Source organism: Pseudochaenichthys georgianus, chromosome 3 (genome assembly GCF_902827115.2).
Source record: "Pseudochaenichthys georgianus chromosome 3, fPseGeo1.2, whole genome shotgun sequence".
Taxonomy (NCBI): Eukaryota; Metazoa; Chordata; class Actinopteri; order Perciformes; family Channichthyidae; genus Pseudochaenichthys; species Pseudochaenichthys georgianus.
In genome coordinates, this window is record NC_047505.1 from 32785647 (window position 1) to 32802634 (window position 16988).

Consider the following 16988-nt stretch of genomic DNA (forward strand, 5'->3'; position numbering starts at 1 on the left):
TCACATAGTTTGAGATCATGGAACAAGTGCCAAGTAGGGTCAATTATCTGCTGTTTTATTTTAAAGAAAAACACCTCAGAAATAGATTTTAAGAAAGATTTCCTCATGTGAAATCAGCTGGTGGTGTCTTTATTTGAGTGATAAAACAAGGAAATTGCTGCCCCTCATATCTCAGCAATGTTGTCAGAAGCGACGTGTACAGGTCATTTTAAATGACATATTACATACACCAATAAGAATATGGAACTTTTCCTTGAGCCAATGGGAGCCTTCGTTTCATTACCTCGCGTTTCATTTCGACCATGGGTGCGTCATGTTTGTTCACCAGCACGCCCCGCTTTCTTGCCATCTGTTCTCCACTCTGATCCGCACGCCGTGTTAAAGGTCTGACCCACATCATTGAAAACAAAACATACTTTTTTATTCATTGATGGAATAATTACTCAGATCACATACTAAAAAGTAACAATACAACCGTCTTAAAATAGCATATTCAAATCTAAATGTATTATGGACAAAATGCTAGCTGCTAACTGGGTAGTTTAGCATTACACCATATCACTTATTTTGTATAAGGTATGCTCACTTTTTCACTTAAAAAAAAAATGTAATACGTAATATAATTATTACCATTATTAATACTCAAGTAAAGTCAAAATTGTACTTAAAAGTCCTTGAGTAAAGTTACTTGTCACTCTTGGCCCTTCACATTTAATCAAGGTCGAACATAAATACTGATCACTGTGATACTGTTGTGAAATGTATTGTTTGAGCGAGGGCCTTAGTTTGCAGCTTCAAAATGCTTACAAAGTGTACCAACATTTGCATATGAGAAAGCCTGTAAACAATCTAATCACAACACAAACCACATATCGAGAAAAACACAGTTCAAGGTTCCTAGAAATGTGGAAAACGAGGCATCCAATGGCTCTGTACTCCATTTCCTTCTCATGGTCTCCAACGATATAATGGAGTGTGTGCTCCTGCGTGTGAAACTGTGGACTGCGGTCAGCCACGTTGGAGCCCTGCTTGTTTTGTTTTGAAGGGAGAGCAGGATGCTAAATAGAACCAAAATGGCGTCAGTTTCATCCAGTGCGGAAACGGGATCCGCCCACTGCGCCGTGGCCAATCAGATCACTCGTTTCATTCACACAGCGTTTCTGTCCCTAGCGTTCATACAGTGAAGTCAAAGGCCGCTTGAAAACCGCTCGAATGGGTTGGCTGAGAGGATTAAATCGAAACAAAATATGATCTTTTGATGGTTTACGTTCACCCAAGCAAGACTACCAGAGCACAAATGGAGTGTTAACGGTTCGTAGTATGCGGGGACGACGAAATAGCTACGCTGTAAACGACTTTTCGTGGATCTTTTAGTTTTTTTTCTTCCGTTGGACGTCTGTTTGTTTGTCTACATGGTTTTAACAAGCTATCGCTAGCCTCGATTCCAGTGAGCCGCGTTTGAGCTGCGATGGTTGTGGTGAGTTTATGCGGATGTCTCCGGGCCAGTCTTTACTAAACCGACGGCGACAAATGGGACCATCCAGCATCGGGCGAAAACATCGCGGCGTTGACTAAACAATTAAGATTCTATATCTATTTGAATCCGTGGAAATTCAGTCAGAGGTAAGTCTCATTTTGATGTTCCTGCATAGCTCACGCGTTAACAACAACAAACTGACTTGCTGCCCCCATGGTAAACTCTGCTTGATGTTTGTGCGACAAAGGTCAACTTTCAATTTCTTAATTTACTTAGGACTGTTAACATGTATTATGTGCTACATGTTATGTATATATGTATATAACTCTGTTTTGACTGAAAATAGACATATGTTTTTAGTGTGCTGCTCTCTTTGAATGCAGGCTTTCTATGGGTATGCGTAGCTGTGTTGTGTTGATATTGTGGTTTAAAAAGTGTGTTTTTCAGTTTGGTGTAACGTTAGTTGTTCAGTTGGTTCTACACGTTCTCGCTTGTTTTAAATACGTCGCCATATGTGATAGGCCTGGCTTTTTAAGTGTTTACATTTTAGGACAAGATTATAATGTGTTGACTAAGCAACTAGTGGTGCATACATTGATACAATATGTATACATGGATACTAATAGACTAGCATGTGTTTTTTTAGGCTTTTCTTGGAAGCAAACATTTATTAACTTGCACTGTCCATCTTCAGTAAGTTCTACAGTAATGTTTGGCTCAAATGTGTTGGTTACTTTCAGTATTAGCCCCTTGGAACACGTGTAATACCATTGACACTAATTATCATTGCATTGTCAGAGGAGTGTGATATACCACCCAGATGTTTACATATTGTTGCTTGTCACAGTTGCACTAGCTATTTGGCGATTGATCTCGAGCAATACTAGCCTACCTGCTTTTCCAGTTAAGTGTGCCCAGCGTCATAAATTCCACTCATGAGCTCTATGTCTTGTCCATTTGCTGGTCTGTTCCAGCACTAAAGTAAAATGGATGTGTGGCCTGTCTATAAGCTAAGCATAGGTTAGGTTATTATAACTAAACCCACAAATAACATGTGTGTGCTTTGTAGGACTATTTAAAGAACAGTGCTTCGAAATTCCCAGACAGACTATCTGTATTTATCTATAAGTGCCTGTATAGTTAGACGAACTGCGTGGATGGATACCTGTCACAATTACCCAAGTTAGTTCAGCGGAGTGCCTGTGTTTTCTGTGCTAAATGTCATATAAAGGAGGGGCACAACAAGAGGTGGATTTGAGCTGAAATGGAATATGGAGGAGAAGCTCTTGACTTTGGTGCAGTACCAATGCTGTGGCAAACACTGCAGTGCCGCTGGTGGTGGTTTCCACCAAGATACTGAGTGTTTTAGCTTGTTGGGGCGTTCATGTTGACTACACTGCAGAGGCAGTGATGCACATCTCTGTCTCCCTTGAGCTCGCGTAGGTCCTATTTCTCAGTGCTATAGTTAAAGCCTCGAATGGTATCACATGCCCAATTATGTTATACAAAGAGATTAGGATGTGTGGGATTTAAAAACAAACAAGATTTAGCAGAGTTATTTTGAGAAACAGGATCCGTAAAACATTACCATATATCACCCATGTGTTTACATTGTGCATGTGGGATAACCCATTTAAACTAAAGTTTGTCTTTAACACATGGTGTGTCAATACATTACTTTTATGGTCTTGTACTATATGCTGTAAACACATTTTTCACAGTTCTGTTTATATAATGGGTATGTGCATATATTTTAACCTATTTGTTTTTTACTCATAAGTAGCCATTCCAAGACAGTATGGAGGACAGTGTTGTGTGGTCACCTTAATCAAAAATGAATGACATTTAATGCTGATATTTGCCGTTAATGCAGCATAATTATAATATATATACATACCAGGGATATTTCAGTCAAAATATATCTCGTCATGAGTAAGGACCAGTGTCATGCTATTTGGCCTTCCTGAACTTTCCGTCCCATCAGGTTCCCATTAGTGATCGCTAGATTTTGCCCCGGTTCCAAAGTCCTATGAGAGAGAATTAAACCTTGCCATCTGCTTGCAACAGGAAATGGAGTTGTGCTTGGGTCAGAAAGCTCATGAGCTGTGATTGTAGCTTGGGGTTATATGTTTTGTGCAGGCCTCATAGAAAGACAGTCAACAATTATATTTGTCTTATCTTTCATTGCCTAACAGTTGCCCTTGTGTCTCAAGCTCCATTAATAGTTGTTTTGACCGGATGCAGAACATTAACTAACAAAGTGCTGTTGTTAAACAAGCCTGATTACCATGTTCTTCCTCCATCTTAAGATGTTAGCTTGCCATGTCATTCTTTAGTAGATCACAATATATTTTTGTGAAAGACAGGTTGATTTGTAGACAAACACAACTGAGTCCCTGCCTCTTTAAAACAACTTAACAAAAGTGAAAGCTAAAGCACAATATGCTCATGATTATGGTGATTGGGTGGCTTGACAGTCACATTTCATAGACCCAAAGACCAGAGTTTGAGTACAAATGGCATTAAAGTATGAATATATGTTATGCATATCAGGGATAATGTGCTAGAGAAGGCAGTTTAAAAAAAATGTGCAGAGACCACTGCAGTAGTTGCTAAGCACTAAGCAGACATAATTCTTCTAAATATGACTCTGCATATTAACTTTTTACATGGTGTCCGCGGGGTCTTAAAAAGTATTAAAAGTTGATCAATCAATTTAGCAAAAATTAAGGCTATTAAAAAGTATTAAACCGCATTTTCCAAGGTATTACATTTTGTAGCTTGTTTTCTAAATATAAATTGTCCAAAGAGGTTGTATTCTACAGTCTGCCTGAATGTAATCATTGCGTAGATGTGTAGTGTGATTCTGTGTAGTTTATTTATGGCGTCCCGTTGGATTGATTGACGTCGTCTGAACAGGACATCGCACGCTCACTGACTGACTGCCGCTTGATAGCGCACGAAGGCCCGTTTACGCCGGTTGTTAAACAACATCGTTATGGGGAAATGCAAGTATGCATCTCTTGGGAACAATGCCTAAAACAAATTTCTAATGGTTTCTTTTTCTAATAAACCTTGCATTGGGTTGGTCACACAATTAATTCTCTTGTGCTTTGTTCTATCTGAATTATGATAAGGAGTTATCACAAGCTGTTTAGTTGTGCTATCTTACAATCAATACTGTATAGTAAATGTGAGGTAAAGTGTGTCGCCAATGTAACCGGTTGGAATTTGAAGTGGCGATGAGGTCTTAAAATGTATGGAAAGGGTCTTAAAATGTATTACATTTGACTTCAGGATTCCTGCATATACACTGTTTTAACAGCAAGGCTTACTAAATCCACAAGAATACCACATTAGTCAAACTGCACACCAGTTTCCTGCATGTTGCATATTTGTGTTGAGAAATCAATAGGGCTGCCCTCGACTAAAGATGTTAGTAGTCGACCAATAGCCGTCAGTTCTGGCGATTAGTTGCCACACGTTTATGATTATTATTATTATTTTTATCCCAAAATGGTTTCAGTTTCAAGGGCTGAGAAAGAACATTATTATAAAAGAATTGTAAGTTGTGCTTCACAAAATATAAAATAAACAGCAGAAGCTCCGGTAAGGATTTTTAATGTGTGTTGGAACAAGCAGCGAAGACACACACTGAACATTTAGTTAATTTATTCTCTCATTCTTATCTGAATATGACAAACCAATAAAAACACAGCAAAAGGAAACACCGAAAATATGCGAATCGGCGGAAAAAACCCTCTGCATTACGCCCTCATCAATTTAATGTTTTCTGAGGTCAGAAATGATATATTATAGGTTTATATATGTATAGGCTCCGGCCTGACTCACTGCTGTTGTTTTCCTCCGATTATGAGAACGGCGCACGCGTTGTAGGGGATAATTATGCTCCGTGTTTTGTTATGATGTGCACTCGGCCGGCTGTGGATATGGAGGCGTCTTTTTACCTGCAGAGTTTGCATGTCCCCCTGTGAGTGTTTACAGGCTCAGAAAGATTCACACTTGCAGTGTTTCCCTCAGATCTGAAATCTACTTGTGGTGGTAGCCAAGAACGGGGGGAGGGGAAGCAGATCCTTCACGCGATAGCAAAGCGAACAGGTACAGGAGGGGTAGTTAATCGATCTCAGATAGCGTCGTGCTCGCGGACATGCGAAATATACTTTGGCGGACGCCCAAGTAAAGTCTATGTGTGGGAGACCCTGCACTTGCCTGATAAGATTAACTTATGGCGCGTTTCCACTGCAGGCCTCGCTCGGTTTGGTTAATAATAATAATAATTCCTTACATTTATTATAGCGCTTTTTCCAGTGCTCAAAGCGCTTTACAAATACACATCACACACATATTTTACATACATGCAATGGTCACTGTGGACAATACCCACAGGAGCAAGTTCAGGTGAAGTGTCTTGCCCAAGGACACAACGGCTTTACAGACGCAGCAGCGGCGGGTTTCACCCCTTGATCTGATGATCATTGCCCAGCGCACTGCGCCACACCGTCCATCTTCACGCCTCGAAGTCATCGAGGCGCTTTTACAAGTACACATTGATATTATACATGTACTGTGGACAATACCCACAGGAGAAAATCCGGGTGACGTGTCTTGCCCAAGGACACAACGGCCTGAGGCCCGGCTCACTTTAATGCTGCGCTTCCATTACAGTTTAGGAACTGGGGTAGTTACTATAGTAACGCAGTGTAGGCGGAGCCGTGACGTCATCTTTAATGAGAGCCCCAGAAAAACAACACAGCCGTTAGCTCTTAGCACTCAGAGCTCACAGCTCCTCATATCTGTTCAGAAACTAGACAAAAGTTAAACAAGTACAAACCACATACTGTCTGTGTCATGGCGAATACAGTCGCTGGTTTATTTATGTCTGTATAGGCCGTTGTTGTGAGTGTGGACAGTCGGAGCATATATATCGTTAGCTTAGCCAAGCTCCATTTAGAAAACACCCATTTTAAAAGGGTTTTTCGCCTGCAGACTTGTCAAAGCATTAATTCATGGTTTTTACTAACCGGTATCAGTATGTTGTTACTTCGGCATCATTTTGAAACGTGTATTACAATTAAATCATGGTCAAATATGTTCATCTTGTTGTAGTTGTAGCCCCCTTGCCAGCGGTTCTCTCTCTAGTTTAGCATACTCAGCCCGACTCAGCCTGGTTGTTCCTGGCCCTAGAACCACGATTTTATGGGGCCAGAAAAACTGTGAATTAGGACCCGCTAGCCGGTACTAGGCCAAGTGGAAACGCAACCAAAAACGGGCCCTGCACGGCTTGGCACCAGGGCTCTCGACTAACTTTTTTCCCCATCCTCCCGGAACCGTCCCGAAATACAATCTAAGCCGCCCCAAAATGAATGTGGACCGTCCCGAATTTAACATTTTAGTTTTTCTACATTATCATTAGTTAAAATCATTCAAAGTGACCTTTAACATAAATAAAACATCATACAAATCATGAGATGATAATTCATCAACCTTTTTATTTGAGTAAATCATTTAATCACATAAACAAAGGCCAAATATATTTAAACAAACACACAAATGAGAAAATTACTCTAACATTGAATCCAATCAAGTCCCATCCAATTAACAGGTCTCCCTTGAAAAAGAGATCTATGATCTCAATGGGACCAATCTGGTTAAATAAAGGTTTGAAATGAAATGAAAAACAAAAAAATCCAACACTGTGTCCTGAAGACAGAACCCAGAGTAACCACTAACCAGGATGACAGTCTGTAACACAGTCAGGAGACCTTTACAAACGGCCCCACCCCCTCGCACACAGACGGGAGAGAGAGATCTCGTCTGGATTGGAAAGCTCGAAAATACATCATAGACGCATGTTGTAGTCTTATTGCATATTAGAAACGGAGTTGGTGAAACTAAAACTGCGATATAATGTGTATGTAGCAATAATACGTATGACATATATTTTTTAAATGTCTCCAGTACCGATAAAAAGTCTGATAACGTCGGAGCTTAACGTTACCACTGTCTTTAATCATTCCGGCCCGGGGCCCGTTTAATACCGGGGCTCGGCACCCATCCCTACATGGGGAGATATATTGATATTGATAAGGACTAAATACGATGGAGAGTTCTCATCTCAGCCTTATTACCCATAGGGGATGAAGAGGAGTAAGTAAATAAAGAGGCCGGCGCTCCAGGGTCTGGTTCTGCTGTGTGTTTTTGTGATGTAATGGTAAAACATTTCAGAATTCCTCCACAGGATGCCATTGTACATCACTCAACCCGCGAAATACACACACTCTGTACATAGCTAGACCCGCAAATTTGCGGGCCAGGAATTCGCAGGCACAGCCAGCTGGGCGGCTGGCTGACAGCCAGCAGCACAGCTGTAGCTACATGTGTGTGTATTTCACGGGTTTCTAAATGTTTTGTGCGTGTGTGTTTATCATGGTGTTTATGTTGACAAGGAGGAGGAGAAAACAAGCAGTCGGTTTTATTTTCATCGCCGTTTGTAGTAGAGTTAGCACTGGCAGGGTATTTTTATTTTAACTCTCGTCCCAAAATTATTTTGTATCCTCCCCGACGGGACGTCCTTAAGCTCAAGCCCTGCTTGGCACGCTTAAAGCGAGCTACCTTCTGCAGTGGAAACGCGCCATAAATCATAATAATAATAATAATCATAAATCATCTATTATTATTTTTTTCTCTTCTTAATTCTCTGTCAAAGCGTCTTTGAGTTTCATGAAAAGCGCTATAAAAGTCCCATTTATTATTATTATTATTATTATTATTATTATATACAGCTCTGAATGAAGTCTGAGGGGCTTTCCAGTTTAACTGCCATGACTAACTGGGGACAGTCCTCGAAATCCAAACATTTAAAGAACCATGGGGTTTTAGTAACTACGATGGGCATTTGTCAACATTTTCTGGCATTTTATGGACCATCCATTGAGAAAATGTTTTCTCTATATGTTGTCACTGCAGGATTCTCAGCTGAACATCTTCAACATAACGTTTGCTTACACCTTTCTTCTCTGACTACAACAGATTTGTGTTGTGGGTCGGACTGAAGAAAGGTCATGGCTGGTCAAAAAGTAATTTGTGGATGGGCCGCTAAAATGCACTTACGGTAACTACATAGTGCAGATCTTTATGGTTTTTGGTTGGATTGTTTGGATGTACATGACCACTTTGGATTGCTTTTCTCTGACCACCATTGGTCTGCATCTTCCATTTGCTTGATTTAAGGTTGTACAAATAAAAGTTACATTTACTATTCTCCACCTTCTTCAATTGGAAACAAAAAGGACCAAGTTGAGTAGAGATAGCTGTGCCATACAATGTTGTGGAAACGGCATCTGATCAGAAAGTAGTAGGCATTCAGTTCCACAAAAACGTTTCAATATAAATTAGTGATTGTTAAGGGTGCAAATGGTGGTTATTTTCTGCCCACTTAAAACATGTGATAATAATGATAAGATGCTGACAGTGTGCAGTACATTTAGCAATATCTCCCTTGATGGGCTGAGAAACCATCTTCTTGAGATTCATTTTGAAGAATTATACAGCTTGTTGTAAGAGGGGGAATAAAGGCTATTGCTGCAATTCCAGCACCCACTCTGCCTGCCCTCTGTCCGGGCAGGCTCTCCCTTCCCCCCTCTTGTGCTGAGAGAGTGGTCCTTTTAGGTAAACAAGCATGGCTGCTCCTGTTTCTTGCCTCTCTTTGTCTGTCTCTGCCTTTCTTTTTCTCTCTCTGTCTCTGTTTCTCCCTCATTCCCTTCTCATCCTCCCTGTTTGAGTTGTGTACATCTTTTATAGCTGCTATTCTACCAGCACAATCTCTGCAGAGACTCGAATGGCATCTGAAGCCCTTTGAAATTCAGCCTTTGCCCCCTCCTCTACCCTCCACGTAAAATGGAACAAAATGGCGGGGCCCAATCCTGCGGTTTCCCTCAGGGACTGTGGAGCCTCATTTGGGGGTTTAGGAGGTCCTGGTGGTTGATAGCATCTTTAACTCGTGATAGGTTGTTCTTACTTCCTAACCTTCCACTGCTCTGCTCTTGATAATATGTTCTCTTCCCTGAGTCTCTTGCACATCAAAGGGACACGATCTCTATTCTGGCATGCTGCTGTTCCTCCAGAGAAGTGGTTTTAACGGACTTCAATCAATCAATCAATCAATGTTTATTTATATAGCCCAATATCACAAATGTTACATTTGTCTCAGTGGTCTTCACAGTGTGTACAGAATATCAGTATGACAATACGACACCCTCTGTCCTTAGACCCTCACATCGTACAAGGAAAAACTTCCAAAGAAAACCCAGTTTAAAGGGAAAAATGGGAGAAACCTCAGGGAGAGCAACAGAGGAGGGATCCCTCTCCCAGGACGGACAGACGTGCAATAGATGCCGTGTGTAAATTGAAAAGATAATACATTTGCAACATAGTGATATGCTTGATACACATTTGAAGTATACAACACATTATCAGTGTGAGAAAAAGTTTTTAGAGAGTACTTGTCCATGGACAAGTGAGTTTGGCAATGTACTTGTCCGAATACATTTTTCACTTGTCCAGAATGGACAAAAATTGGGGTCACTGGAATCTTCTTCTTCGTCATCGTATTTTACATTTTCCCACGGTTTTTACGACACCGCTAACGTAAGTGAGCGGTAAGCTTTTAATGCATCACACATAGGGTTGGGTATCGTTTTGATTTTAATGATTCCGGTTCTGCTTTTCGATTCCGGTTATTTTTGGTTCTCGATTCCGGTTCTTTGAGAGGGAAAAAATAAGTCCCATGACAAACTGGGAGAAAAATATATTTATGAAAACATTAAGTCAAATCTGTATTCCTATTTACAAATCACTTCATACTGTTGAATTTCTTACGGTTATTGAATACAATTATATAAAAATACTCTCTGCATTGTTTAGTTAGTTCTAAGTGGTGCAGTTTGAGAATGTACAATTGGCCCAGTCTCCTCTGATGTTACACTGCAACCTGCTTGTGAGACAGAGTCCAACCACACATGTCCAACACATAGGACAAAACCTAATAATAATACATTCTATGTATAGCCTATAGGCCTAGCGCTTTTCTACAACTCAAAGACACTTGCACGCTTACACATGTCCTGCAATACACATGCAGCAGTTGCCCAGCTGCTCACTGTTTGTAAAAGTAAATAAATAGTATTTTCATTTCAATAATGTACTTTCTATACCCTGCTTCATAAACAATACTGACATCCCTGTGCTCCTCCGAGTCTGGGGGTCCGGGGATGTGAGGACAGCGCGAGGACACAGACAGGGAGGCTGCTTCACTTCATAATAGAAATGGCGGACAATATTAACAACATTAACGCTTAATAACCTTCATTATGTGTTAGAGAAAGAACATAAGAAAGTTTGACAAAGATGAGGCTGTTAAATGGGCAGCGGATCTGCTGTGTGTAGAAAGAGAGAGAGAGAGAGAGAGAGAGAGAGAGAGAGAGAGAGAGAGACGCTGAGCGGCACCGTGCAGCGATCAGCTGATACGGAGCATAGAGAGAGCTGCAGTCCGCGGGGCTCGGCCTCGCCTCCTGTCCTCACAACTCTTATTAATCCCGCTACCGGACAATTGTTATTTGATCCTACTCGGAACAGAGTTTTGCTTCCCAACCCGGCCACTGTGCTACACTTCCCGCCGAGCTCCGCCCCTCCCCCGTCTAACTGTACAGAAAGCGGCGAGATGCATTTCCTTAGGAATCGACAAGCAGAACCGAAACTAACATTTCTAAACGAACAATGGCGGACACGGACAATTTGCGAATGAGTTCTGCCTTTTGTAAACTGAATGTATCAATAATTTGTCAATAAATCAGGCCGAAAAACGTCACTTGTCCGCCGGACAAGTCAATTGAAAGATCTACTTGTCCGATATTGTAAATAACACGTCCCGGACGGTGGGACGTGTACTTTTTCGCACACTGACATTTAAAAAACGTCACACAGAAGTAAACTCCCGTAGAATGATATTTTGGCATTTCTAGCAAACATACATTATAACATCGGCTGACCAACAACTTAGCTTGGTTGCCATATTGATATAAGTATTCAAAACCACATGATAAGATGATGTTAAGAACCACTAATAAATGTAATTGTTATATACATTTATGTAAAAGCTTGTTTGTATGTCCAATTACGTACAGTGGGCATGCTTATGCTGCATGCCACTTAATGTAGGGCTGACACACAAATTGTTGCTATCGCTCAAAAATATCTTGTTTGTGGATGTAGGCAGTATGAGCATTATAAAATGCTAAATTTAACTGTGTAACTGTTGCCATCTTAAACAACAAAGTCAGCAAGGCCTGCAACCGGTTTTGTTACTTTAACCACTGCTAGTCAAGGCTGATGTCTATTGCTTCTTCGGGAAACGTATCACGTAATAGGGCTGTGACAAGTCAGGGAACAACATATGATGACTTGTAAGACCCAATAAGGAAGGGAATAGGGTAACATAGTTTTTCAGATGTCTACGGCAGTCAAGACTACAACAGAATCTTTTAACTAAAGGAGGGTCAGCTGCATTTTCAATCATCTCTTTATAGGTGTTGGAAAACGCTGGATGTGTTTGGAGGCTAGACATAAACATAGCAAACGTTTTAAAACAAATATGTAATAGTGTGGTTGTTGCCTTAGTTTTATTCGGAAACATCCTAAAGAAGTTTAGCTGTTAGCGGTGCAAGGTTGTCTCCCTGTTAATTTACTAATGGCTGATATAATTTGTTCCCTTATTCACATCATTCCAGTAGTTGTATACGGTGATCAACTTACTTTTCATAGACTTGCAACTGCAATATCAGATTAGTTGCTCAATGGTTTATCTTAGAAAACAGTGATATAGAACAACATCTTGGATATAATAATAACCTTTCCCTTTGTGCATGTAGGTCACACTAGACTTACCTGAGTAGGTAAGCTATTAGACAAATGGCTGTGGGCCTCAGTCTAGGCAGGCATGAATTAAGGGTTCTGCAACTCTTTACACAAACGTTTTTGTTTTGATTGGATTTTCTGCCGAGCAGAAGGCTGCATGCGATGATGTATTATCCATACGGGTAATGTTCTGAGGTTAGTCGGCCAGGTCTTGGAGCGGGTGGCAGAGACCGTCTGTGTGATGTGTACCTCTGGGCTCCGCTGTTCTGGTCTGTTCAGACTTTTGCTGACACACAGGGGAAAAGACGAGACAGCCTTACCTGCCCGGAGACACTTGGCTTTGCGTCTTTTCCTCATAAAAGTGAAAGCATTTTTATGCTTTTTGTTTCACTGAGATGGAGCAGGATGTTGTCCAGTCAAACCAACCTTTGTCACCCTGAGATAAAAAATTGTCTAGGATTTATTGCCTTAACAATAATTGCTAAGTGTTGTTCCAAGAGGCAAACAACTTTTATCTTTTATCTTTCTTTCATGTTGGGTATAAGCTTTAGGATGAGATAGGGGGTTGGGTGTTAGGACGAAGTGTTGGGTGGGGGAGGTTAGAGGTGGTGTGGCCAGGCTGAATCTCAATCCCCAAGGTCCTTCAGCAGGGCCGGCCTTTTGATGGGCCAGCTGCAGCCATTCATCCAGCCATTTACATTGAAATGCAACAACAGGAAGGGGGAGGGGAGGACTGTGGGGAGATGGGCCTCTGCGCCTGTGCGGGTGGGATGTGAATGAAAAACAAAGGCGTATCTAAATACCAAAGAGATGAGGTCCGTCAGTCAGGGCCCATGCCTCTGCTCACCAATACACGCAGCCATACTTTGCCCGCCCCCCCGCATACTGTGGGGCAGTTAACTTGACACAAAGGATCTAAGCACCCTTTCTGACCAGTGCAGGCATTTTCCCCACTCAGCTCTTTTCTTTCTTTACAGCCGGTGGCTATAAAGAGGCTGTGATTCATCCCACTGTCTGTTTTAACTGCGCTTTACTGTTACACCTATTTCTGATGCGCCTTTTTGTACTTTATATTCGTCATATTTTATGGTTAATAGCTTCCAGACAGTTTAAATACTTTTGTGATTGTTTTTTATCATGGCTTATTTATTTAGATTCTGGACAGAAATCCAGAATCTGGCTCGTTTCTACTGCAACACAAAATCATCTTACAAAATAATTTGCTGTTTAAAAATGTTCAGGCTACATTCAAGTACAACGCTTAAAACTGTGAAATGAATAGCATGACTTTACTGTTTTATTTTTGATCATTGAGATAAAGGACAAAAGAATGTTTCCATGAGAACATGCCATAATGATAAAATACTGTGTCATAGTATTAAATACAGCTATTCGATATTTTGGCTTTTGATACATTTTTTTACTATTTGCTCCATTACTGGGTCATTTTTTATCTTTTCACTCGTACCAGGCCCAAAATGCCCACACCAAATAATCATCTTGCATTTTGCCTGCTGACCTAAGCACCAATACAATGTCAGGCAAGTTACCAACTAGAGGTTGTTACATCGGAGGACATATCGTTATTATCTGACTGCTGTTTTGATGTAGCTCCTAGTGACACTTTAAGTACTCGAACTACAGGACTGCAAGTTAAAATCCCGAACATTAGATAACAAAAGAGACGACCCAGAGGAGTTAAGACTCCATTTACAATGTACATGCATACGAAACGCAAACGAACCGAATACGATATCAAAAAAGTATTCCGTTCACACGACACCGCTCGGGAGCGCTGGAGACGCTGTAGTACATATGCCGGGCCTGTACGTGGCACTGTACTTTCGCCACAAAATACACCAAAAGCAGCGAAGAAGACTCCCGAGCATGGTTGCCATGGTTGCCCTTCTGTTTATGTCCCGCGGTGGATTTAGCAACATGTAGTTACATTACATTACATTGCATTTAGCTGACGCTTTTATCCAAAGCGACTTACAATAAGTGCGTTCGACCAACAAAATACAAACTTGAAGAAAACAGAATCATATAAGTACATCAGGTTTCATAGAGCAAAAACATTTCAAGTGCTACTCAACTGGCTTTAGGTAAGCCAGTCCTTTATTAGTATACAAGTGCTTTGTTAATAGTTCTATCGCTCGAAGTGGAGTCGAAAGAGATGAGTTTTCAGTCTGCGCCGGAAGGTGTGTAAGCCATCTGCTGTCCTGATGTCAATGGGGAGCTCATTCCACCATTTTGGAGCCAGGATAGCAAACCCACGTGTTTTTGCTGATGGGAACTTGGGTCCTCTTCCAGAGGCGGCGCTAGGGGGTGGCTACTTGGGCTCAAGCCCCGGATGTTTTCTGAAAATCCCCGGATGTTTCACTTAAAAAATGTCTCGGGAGTACTGTGCAGTACCAGAGTCCACCAGAGAGGCAGCCATTGCGGGACATTAGCCTGCGTACTACGTAGCCTTCCCTGCCCTGAAGAAGAAGTGATCCTTCCTAGTGCCTGACGAGTTTTAAGTTAATAGTAGGGATGCCAGCGATTATTCGATTATTCGAATATTCGTTACAGTCTCCATAATCGAATATTATTTTTAAAAATCGATTTTATTTATATATTTTTTTTTTATTATTTAAATTCTTTTTATTATTATTTATGTTTTTTTTTTTTTTTCTGGCTTAGTTTCAACCAAAATATATATATAAATATATATATGCTAATAATAGTAATAGTATTAATAATTGTAAATGGCCATTGGTCACACCACCAGTTTGTTTTACTGTAAACTTGGAGGAAGCCTGCATGCAGAGCAGACTGCTGCTGCAGCAGCTACACACCGACCCCGCCCCCCCTCTCCCTCACACGTGCGACTAAAGATGAACAAAGCGGCAGGTAAAAAGAGTTCCTCCTTGTGGAACTACTTCGAACTTAAAGTCCAAAGGAAGTTAAATGCAAGCTCTGCGAAAAGACGTTGGTCCATCACAGCTCAACCTCAACAATGCGTTCGCATTTGAGTGCGAAGCACGCCAAAGAGGTTACAGAGAAAGACGCAGCACAGCTGGCCATTACCAACTTCACTTCAAGGCCACGTCGTTGTGATGACATGCTTGTTTGTTGTTTGTGCTGTTAAACATGTTACAGTAAAGACAACCATGGAATTCCTTTTGTCTGATTTTTTTTTTTTTTCGTCCTTTTTTTTTTTCTCCCGTGGGGGGGGGGGTCGAATAATCGATTATTATTCGCCAGGGCTGCCGAATAATCGATTTTGATCATGGTCAGTTTCTGGCAACCCTAGCTAATAGCCTATAAAGTTATGGATATTAGAAAGTTATTTTTCATCGAAGCAGGCGCCACAAGCAGCAGCAGCAGCAGCAGTAGTATCAGTATCCGTATCAGCAGCTGACAACAATGTCATCACCAGCAGTGAATAAATGGATGATGTTTCAGGTTTGTGAATCTAATGGTGATATCTGCACTCTGGCTGACTGAGTAAGAAGTGAAAAAGAGTGATGTACTGTAACGTTAATCTTATAGCTAGTAAACATGGAGTAACCAAGGCAAGGCAAGTTTATTTATATAGCACCTTTCAACACAAGGCAATTCAAGGTGCTTTACAAAAATGAAAGACATTCAGACAAAGGCATTTAAAAACAGTAAAAGATAATAAAAGAAACATTAAAAGAAAAAATACATGAATAAAAAGTTACAGTGCAGTTTAAGATATGAATAGTTCACACAGAAGTTCCACTTTACTGATGAACACAACCGCTCAGTTTAAATTAAAAGCAGCGACAAAAAGATAAACCACACTAAGTCATTACCCTTATATGTTAGTATGTATACAGAACATGAATACAAATTATCCTAAGATGTAACGTTAACCCTTCATACCTCAGTCTACTTTTAAGACACTAAAATAACGTATTCCAATTTTTATTTTGTTTTCGCGCGTGGAATTATACCGGCTCTCGTTTCAGTACACATAACAACGGAACCATAGCAACGGAACTTACAGGCAACGGAACTGACAGGCAACACTCTGAATCCGATTGGCTGTGACTGCATCCACTCAGAGTGCCCGATTCAGAAACGTGACTCTTACACTCTTTACGTCACAAACAAAGATGGTGGATGAGAATAGATCTATAAAACGATAAGCAATGCGCAGTGGATCGGAAGAGGACGGTGTGTCGGCGTTGTTCGATAGCGGTGCGGTATGCTAATGGGAACACACGCCAAACATGCTAAATCACATCAGAAGGCATCACCCAGATTTGCCAATCACCGGAGCCCGGCAAAAGACAACAGCAGTTCAACAGCTGATCCCCGCTGTTTTTAAGAAGCCAATAGACATGAAAGCCGAGAGACCAAAATAAATAACGGAAGCTTTTGGCATATTTTTTCAACGACTTTGCGCTCTTGAAACACTTTCTTATTATTTATGATGTAATATTTTCAAGACATTCTTTTTAGTTTTACAGCTTGATGAAACCTTTTTGTTTGACATCAGCCATTATAGATACTATGGCCATCTGAGTGTGTGTGGTACTGTTTGTGGTTTGTTTTTAACTGTTTA

General features: G+C 40.9%; 1 protein-coding gene across 1 annotated transcript in view; it reads left to right on the forward strand.

Annotated features, from left to right (window-relative positions):
* The first annotated feature begins 1194 nt into the window (after positions 1-1194).
* ankrd11 (ankyrin repeat domain 11) overlaps positions 1195-16988 on the forward strand; it is a 129095-nt gene continuing 113301 nt past the window's right edge. Inside the window, exon 1 of the mRNA XM_071206743.1 lies at positions 1195-1623. The gene's annotated coding sequence lies outside the window, so the exon portion shown is untranslated. The remainder of the gene's footprint in view (positions 1624-16988) is intronic.